This window comes from Sparus aurata, chromosome 2, assembly GCF_900880675.1.
Source record: "Sparus aurata chromosome 2, fSpaAur1.1, whole genome shotgun sequence".
Lineage (NCBI taxonomy): Eukaryota > Metazoa > Chordata > Actinopteri > Spariformes > Sparidae > Sparus > Sparus aurata.
Genome location: NC_044188.1, coordinates 23,163,046 through 23,172,149, shown reverse-complemented (window position 1 = coordinate 23,172,149; position 9,104 = coordinate 23,163,046).

Below are 9,104 nucleotides of genomic sequence, written 5' to 3'. Positions count from 1 at the left end.
TTGAGATGAAAGAGACACCCCACCGCTCCCAATCTCTCAATTAATGTGCTTTTCTTTTTTTCTCTTGAATGATCAAATCAAATCCTGCACCATGTCCCCTGGGCTATTAGGAGGCAATTGAGCAGCTCCTTCTATTTAACTGAAACACACCAATCAATGGCAGCAACATGACAAATGTATTCACTGCATAACTGATGGCAGTTTGGAATATTGCAGTGGCAGCCTTTATTTGTTTAAGCTAATTATTCACTCTAACAGCCCTCGACACACGGCTTGCACTTGTCAGGCAGACTTGAATCTGAAAAACATTTGCTTGAGGGCAAGCTCTATATATTTTACATTAATAAACTCTTCTCATTGGATATTGTGTTTTAGGGTTTTGCACTGAAACAAAAAATGGCAAATCCAATCTCATAGGGTGATAGGCAGGCAAGTTTAAACATCAGTTTTATTAAATAGGTCCTATCATTACACAGCGACTGGTTCAAACATTTTACATTTTAAAAGGATAAACTTTGGATCCGGTGAGTTCATGTAAGAGAGATAATAATGGGCTTTGACAGTGACTTCACGTCCTGATCCACAGCATTGTGAATGGTGATTGGTGTGGTAGAGGGAGGGAGCTTAGACGTTCACTAAAAGACGATTTCTGAGACTCATCCTATGTACTGTATACACTTGTGTATGGTATTTATTCAAGATTACCCTAAACATCCCCATAATGTAATGTAATGGAAAAAGGTACTGCATATATGTTCACTACTTTCTGCCAACACCCCTACAGTGCAATGTATCACATTGTGTCGATAAAAATAACAATCATGCAAATCTGACAGTAACAGAATGACAATAACATGTAAATGCCTGACAATCCCTGTGAAGCTATGATCAGTTAAAGAGTTGCCACAGAAGACACAAACAAATTGACTCAAACATTTGGCATTATCCACGGAGAAATAGGAAATTGAGCTTACTAAAGTGTAGGGACAAGCATTGACTGTATAGGGAGTAATATCTGTTAGAATGTGGAGTGATGTGATTGGGTGAAAGGGTCAAAGTAGAAATAGATGTGCGGGAGCTGGGGTGAGGTGGTGATGAAAGAGAGTGAGTGAATGGGGAAAAGCAAACACACATACACGCACGCATGCACGCACACACACACACACACACACACACACACACACACACACACACACACACAGGGAATGATGAATCTATGTAAGACAATGTGTAGCACCTAGGCGAGTGGTTCTCACTTCATCATTGACCTCAGTTATTAATACATTCAGTTAGCCTGCCATTAGTCCGCAGCATAATGTGAGATCTTTGGATCATACTCCACTGAGTCATCCAACCTGCAGCGAAATCGGACGCCTCAACACATATCTCGTGATAGAACTGGATGAAAAAGTGAACTATTACACTCCCGACCTCAGCAGTGGGGAGTTCAATTGTAAACTCTTAAAAACTTATACATTCTTGGCATTTTAATTCCGACACCTAAAACAAACGAACAGAGTGTGGGAGACTTAACTGTAAACTGATATTGAGAACCTCTTCTCTTTGACATATTTGTACTTCTATTTTTTATGTCCTGAAATATATTCCCTCTGTTTTATACAAGCCTATCTAGACAGGAACCCTCATTAATGCCACAGAGGCAGTCATGTTAATGTGGATCCCTTTGCACTAATTGCACACAGCCGCAGAAGAAACCATTAAAATCCTTGTTGTTTATTTGGTCTTAATCTCCATTTAACTAAACCATTTTTCACATGTTGGTTTATTTTCTTTGTGAGTGTCGAAGCGTCTCCTCATATTCTTGCACCCCAAACGGATCTCTCTCCACCCAACTCTGTCTTCTTCTTCTCTCCTCGAGGGCAGTTGGGTGAATGAGGAATGATTAATAGGTTTCCAAGCTAATGGCTATTGATAGGCTATCAGTAATGTACCCTCGTGCACTGCCAGAGCCTTTTGTACTCCTGTTCAGGAGGCTTCGTTCAGCAATTTCATGTCTCATAAAGTAGAGCTTGAAGTCATCTTCAGAACCAGTTTCCAATAATGTCATCAGGAAGTTGGAGGAAACCAAGGTCTTCTGGCTGTGAAGTAATTAAGCACTGACTCATCATGGCCGCTCTGTCGGTTGCTGCTGACTTGACTGGTTCTTTCTTTCAGGACTGAAATGCATCGTTATTGAGTCAATGGGAGGAGATTCTTCAGCTTCTCTCTCTTTTTCAAGCCGAAGACAGTGTGAAACGACGTGACTGCACACCCTCTGCAGAGTGGACCTTGTTGTGTACGCTCCTAAACATCTTGATTTTGAGCCCTTTCTGTTGAGGAAATGAAAGTCAACAGAGAAACAGCCGTTTCCTAAGAAACACAGAATCATCAGTCTGACTGTGTCTGTCTTCGCAGGCAGCGTGAAAGCTGCATCAAACCAAACAGAGTGCTTGTTTACCTCGAAATGAAACCCTCTGATGTGTCACTGTACTCTATGATTTTACCTGACAGTTTTACACTCACACTCACAGCTTGGAGTTTTTCTTCTGTATCTCTTCCCGTACATAAAAACTGCCTTCTCTGGACTCTGGTTGTGCTGTTTTGGTTTTACACCGTGCTTTTGTGTGCAGCATCATGAGGCAATAAAAACACTTAAGCATAATGGAACAGCTGCTTTTAACAGCTCCATAAATGTGGTCCCCTCCCTTGTAATGTAAAAGGCGCTTAAACGTTCCTGGCATAAAAGTGCTCCGCAAATAATTTTGTCACATTTGCCTTCTGCAGTCAGCATTCTGGTCAAAATGGATGGAATAATAGTCGGCATTTATAAACAACACATGTTTACAAAGGCCTTGCAGAGCCACTCAGACGTGTTAGTATGGATCCCACCTGAGGTCTCATGGGACCCGCCCTACTCTGCCTCTGATTGGTTGGCTTCATTGGTTGCATTCTCTATGCTTTACTCGAACTTTTAACTCACACAGTAGACCTGATAATGTCTGTTTACCGTGATTTATATGATGTAGTTTTGCGTGTAAATACACTGACCTCTTTGGTCTCTCTCCCAGTTTTCTGCTGCCTCTGTTGGGGTCACTCATCCTCCGGATACACTTTTCACTGTCGGAGTGTCTCTGGGCTGATTATTGAGTCTGATATTCAGCATTTTTCACAATTCTGGTTTTAAAATCCCATTGGTATTACATTAAGTTCAGCTGAAAAGTGCTTTACCTTGGCTTGGATGCAGTATGCAATAAGCAAAGTGACAAAAATTCACTTGTAAAAGTACAATATTTTCCTATGAAGTGGATTGGAAGTATAAAGTCGTATAAAATTGAAATAGTGAAGTGAAGTACTTCAAAATTGTACTGAAGAACATGTAAATGTACACAGTTACATTCCATCTCTGGCTACAGGAGGTTAGCCTAGTTAGCACAAGGACTAGAAATATGGTGAAATAGTTAACTTGGCTCTCTCCAACATCTCCTGACTGTAGCTTTATAAATTTGACACACTAGTATGACTGTTAATGACATTCTTATATAACCTTTGCCAAGAAAGTGATTAGAAGTATTTTCCAAAATTGCCTTAAAAGTTTTGCATGTTTTAAGCTTCAGTGCTTTCTTTATTTCATTTTTATATTTCTTTTATAAGAGAGTCACTCTTCATCTCCAGACTCTCTTGTATAGTTGCAGACATACAAGGCTCCCCATAGCCTCGCATCGACTTTGCGATCAAATGACAATACAGTTATCCTTAATTTGTTATTGATATACATGATGAGAAGGATTGGTTTAAGATGGATTCAATTACTATCAACGTGCTTCTCCCTGATATGAATAAACAGCAGTAAAGCCGATATTCCCAGACGAATCCATCCGTGTGCATGTGCTGACAGTGCACACTGGTTTGGCTCCGCTCCACTTGCAATACAGTTGGTATTGATCAGCAGCACAGAAAAGGCGAGACAAATTGAATCCAGACCTCACCAGTAGGCAAAGAGCCTTAAATTCACTCTCAGGACATCAAGTCGGTGGGTTCCAGTTCATTCATCGCAGTCTCTCTGTCAGACAGACATTCAACTGGCGTCTGACATGTGGAAAGCCTATCATCACTTTCCTTTGACTGGCAACATCGCTAGTAATTAGGCACTAATAACTGCACTGTGCTGAGACATGAAATGAACTGTCTGTGCTCTGCTGGAGATCCCCACTGGGTATGACAGCTGGAGAGCCACACAGTCGGGGAAATGCAAGTGTGGAGGGTGAGGAGTGTGTGTGTGTGTGTGTGTGTGTGTGTGTATGTGTGCGTGCGTGCGCGCAGATTTGTGAAATAGTGAGCTTGCAAGCATGTGCACACATACTATTTGTGCATGCCTAAGTGTTGCTTTTTCATGTTGACATGGCTTCAGCTGAGTATCCACATCACAGGTTCATATATGAATAGACTTCCATATTCAGGAATGCTTCAACCTTTTGAGAAAAACACTGCTTCTTTATTAGCAATGTGGATGGACAATTGCTCCACTGTCACATTTTAACAGTAAGTATGAAGCTTACACCAGGAGAAGGTTAGCCTGAAGCTCACTGATTGACAGGTTTTATCTTTTTTGCTTAATTTGCAAACCAGTCCCGGTGTAAACCAGTCCCAATGTAACAAATTGTTTGAGGACAACCATTTTAAAACCTCAGGTTTGGCATTATCTTGATTTGTTTGAGACAGAAATACCATATATGGATGATAAGAGAATATCCTGATTGGATCTAACTGAGAACCCAGTGACACGCCATCGTAATGACCTGTCAATTCCGGGGCAACCACGCCTGAAAGTGTATCCTGCTTTATCATTAACTTACTGTAAACTGCACCACAATTTACAAATATGCATCATGCTGTATTGAGGAAGACTTGACTTGCAATTGAGATCATAAACTCATTGGGAATTTGTTTACCGAGGTAATAAATCAAGTGGGAAGTAGGGTCGTTTCCTCATAAGCTTATTTACAATCAGACTTTCTTTTTGAAACCAGAAGATCTGCCCCAGCTGAAAATGAAATAGAATGCCTGCTAGCTGAGGGGTTATTATTTGAAGAAACTTCCTGAAGTATTGGCTGGTTGTCTGGCATCCGCACAGTGAAGTCAAGATGCTAGGACGTTGTCAGAGATGAGAAACAGCATCTCTGTAAAACCAAAACTTGTCATCTTTGCACTTTGGTTTTTGTTTTGATTGAACAAAAAAACACATGGTGTTGCCTTTGGACAGAGCCAGGCTAGCTGTTTCCCCCATTTTCAGTCTTTATGCTAATCTAAGCTAATCGTATTTACTATAGTGTCAAGAAATGGGTATCGATCTTTTCATTTAACTCTCGGCAAGAAAGCGATTATGCATCAAATAATGGTCAACAATAACTCAATATTCAGTCTTTCTTTCTTATTTTCTTAAAGACCTTCTTCCACTACTGATCTAGTGTAACCATGGATGTATTCTCTTCTCACAGACACACAGTCCGCCTCTCATTAGCTCTACACTACTTTGTCTTTAGTGAGCTGTGTGCTAATAGAAGCGGATTGGCTTTGTGGCTGTCAGTGCCCGGCCGCTAGCACTTATTATTAAAATGGCTCAGCACAGTCTGATGAGTAGGAGTGTTTCACCATGAAGGGACACGGCCACAGCAGATGTCGCTTCGCCCAGGGGAGCATCACGGGGAGGGACAGTGACGAGGCGTTCAGCAGCATTCGGGAGCCCCGCAGAGGAGGGGATTATAGTAAAAGGGCATAAAGAGGAGGAGAAAAGAAGAGTGTGGAAGGAGGCTGAGAGACAATAGCAGTGGATCATAAGGAGAGTATTCCGGGCAGGCAGAGCTGTCAGGTTCCCCCCCGTGTGAGATTTCATTATGCACCTGTCTCTGGGCTCTCCAGTGGTGGCCGTGCTCACAGGATTAGATTAAATTGCCAACATAGTCATAAAAACAGGGAGAAAGTCCCTGGGCTCTGTTGTGTTTGTTTAGAGAGTGTGAGGGGGTGCATCCATACAAACACAAATCAGTAAGAGTTGGCCACATATTACAGCTGCAGTTTGTAATAAAGCTTAAATGCACAGTGGAAGGAGTAACGGCGGAAGCGCAAACGGTTCCCTCAGTTTCGAGCTAATTTATCATAAAAAAAAACATTTCATCAGCCTGCGCCACAAAATCAGACATACAGCAGTATCTCCAACCTGCAATTACTGTAAAACAGTGCAGATTCTCCCAAATGAAATACATTTGTTGAGCATGGAGAAGCAATGTTTGACAAGCTCCTTAACTATAGCAAAGATATAGTAAGGAAATCTGCCTCGACTTCACCGTATATTAAATATAAGGGTGTTAGTTACGAGCCTTATAAATCAGTCTGTGCTATTTCAGCAGAAGCAGCACAATTTTAACATCGCATTGCACTCACACACCCCGGCATTCCTGACCAGAATTACAAGAGAGCTGCACTTGGAATGGGCTGTATTGTTGTTGTACTTTAATCAAACGTGCCGAGACAAGAGATGTAGTGCCGAGCGACTCAGTGGCTCGAGGCTCACAAACAGAGCAGCCCGATACAAGAGGAATGAGGCTGCCTCTCTACCTTCTAGCTTTGTACTGAGACTTGGCCCGTGGCCCGCAGACAAGCTAACAGACTGAAAGTTAGGACGGATTAGACTCCTGTCTTATCTGTCCAGTCCAAAATACGCCAGTTCTAATATCCAGTGCTGATGGGATAGTGTATGTGCAGGTGACACACGGTACATACAAAATGAGGAATAACAAAATATTTATATTAAAATGACAAAGTCTATGGAACAGAACCTTGAAATGTGATCGGACTCTCTTCAAACGACTGTTTGTGACATGTATGACCTTTGGAGAGTATCAGCAACAGCTGCACCAAACCGTTTTTGTGCCAGAACTTCATTGGGATGTAGTTGACGTTGTGAAATGCTTGCAGTTTTGTCATGTTTAGCTAGGTTCATGAAGAAACCATAGTTTTTGTTAAGATAAGTATGTTAATTATGTCATTTAAGTTACATATGTAGCAAATTTATTGCATTGCAAGTTACGCTATAAACAAGATGTAAGTGAAGGGGAATTCCTATATTTTTTAAATTCACATATTTTGGTGTAGAAATGATTCATACAACCAACGGTTTGGAATCGATCCAGTGGACAACCTCAGCTGGTGGTGACACGGCTGAAATAGCTACAACATAATCCTTTGGGGCAAATCTGATTGTGAAAATTACGTCCACTAGACTGTCAAAACCCCAATTTATAATGTAATGCTGCTGTGTTCCAGGTTGCAATTCATATAAAAGTAGTGGGTCTGACAAATTGTTCATTTGTTCAATCATTTTACAGCTTCCTGATTGATCAGCGCCTGACAATCTGATGGATAGTGTAAATCTGAAAGCACATTCAGCCATATTTGAAAGTAAAGCATATTTTATTCCCCAAAACTAACTTTAGCATTTCCTAGCTAACATTACTGTTTGATTACATTCAGTATGATTCACCTACAGGTTTAGACTAATGTCTTGAAGATGTATGTTGATATTTCTCAATTTTTTACACCTTTTCTAATAATTTTGTGTAACACTGTCAAACAGGAACGTTAGCTGGCATGTGTTTGAATGCTAACGTTATCAAACCTGTTTTAAGTGTACTCAGGATTAGGTAATTAACACACTTGGGAATGGTCAGGGAAAGACTGTGGTTAAAGTTTATCTAAATTCCAACACAAACTGCAGACTACACTGACCCACCAGCTCGATCTCCACACCTTTACTATCGGCCTTGCTTACTATAGGACACACTACCTGCGGCATTGGCACTCACATTGGCACTGCGCACCAATGTAGAGGCATAATTCCTCGGATACTCGTCTGTTGACCAGTCTGAGCTGCAGGAGAAGCAGCCTCAGACACCCACCATCACTGCTGCTCTTTGCCTTCCAACAGAGAGAGCTCCACAAGTTCTTGCTCTTGTGAAGAGAGGCAGGATGTATTTTTATATTTTACTTTCAAATGCTTGTCCTGAAGCAGTTTGAAGTTGTTTTCTGAGTCCAAAGAAGCATTATTCCAACGCAAAAATGATCAGCTGAGGCAGCGGACCAGACGCCGAATGCTCTGAATGATTTGTAGTGTGATCTCTCATCTCGCGTTTTCATCTTCCTCATCATCTCCAGTTTGCTGTTCTCCAAATGCACCTCTCTCTCGCTTTGAATCACTCTTCTTACTTAGTTTGACCAAGATCAGTGCATGCACCTTTCCCAGTTTTCATAACCTGGCTTTTCTCGTTCTCATATTCACTTTCATCTGCCCCATGGTTTGTATAATCGATGGCTCAGTACCTTCTTATTTCCAGCTGTTCTAGTCCTTCACTTCTTTTCACTCTTTCTCAAAGGCACCTTTGATCCTCTCACTCTTCTTCTCCCGGGCAGCCCTGATCCAGTTGTTCTCCTTCTGAGCGCAGAGACTTTCCTGGAGGGCGGCTGGTTTCCTTTCCCCCTCTTTTTCATCTTATTTTTTACATCTCACTGCATTCTTGACAGTTATATGTTCCTTTTTTTTGCTTTCATCCTTCGTAATGATTTTGGAAATTGGCAATTTCTCCAAAAGAAAAAAATTTACATAAGGAGTTGAGAGTCTGTCTGTAATAAACGTATTTTGCAGATTTATTCATTTGATCTATTTATTATTGCTGCACAAATTAAACTCTTGTTAAAGGCTGAAACATTACCTCATCCTCTCAAGATTAGATCAGGCGGATTCCAATCTTTACTGCAACATTTGCAATACTGGAAAAAGAGGATGTGTTGTCCAGCTTAAATGAACTGACTGAGTGCATATAAAAGCTAATGGAGAGGGATACTGTTTATCGTTGCCAGTCAAATCCAACCGTATCATCTGTGTGTAATTGAAAGCCATGGGCATGTTCTTCTTCATGGTGCTGGTGATGCATATCTAGGGTCAGGTTAACTGCAGGCAGCAGTTTGCAATCGGGGCTCAGCTTCCTCCTGTGGAGTCTGAAATAACATAATGATGAAGATTAATCACTTCCCTGTGCAGATAAAAATCACAC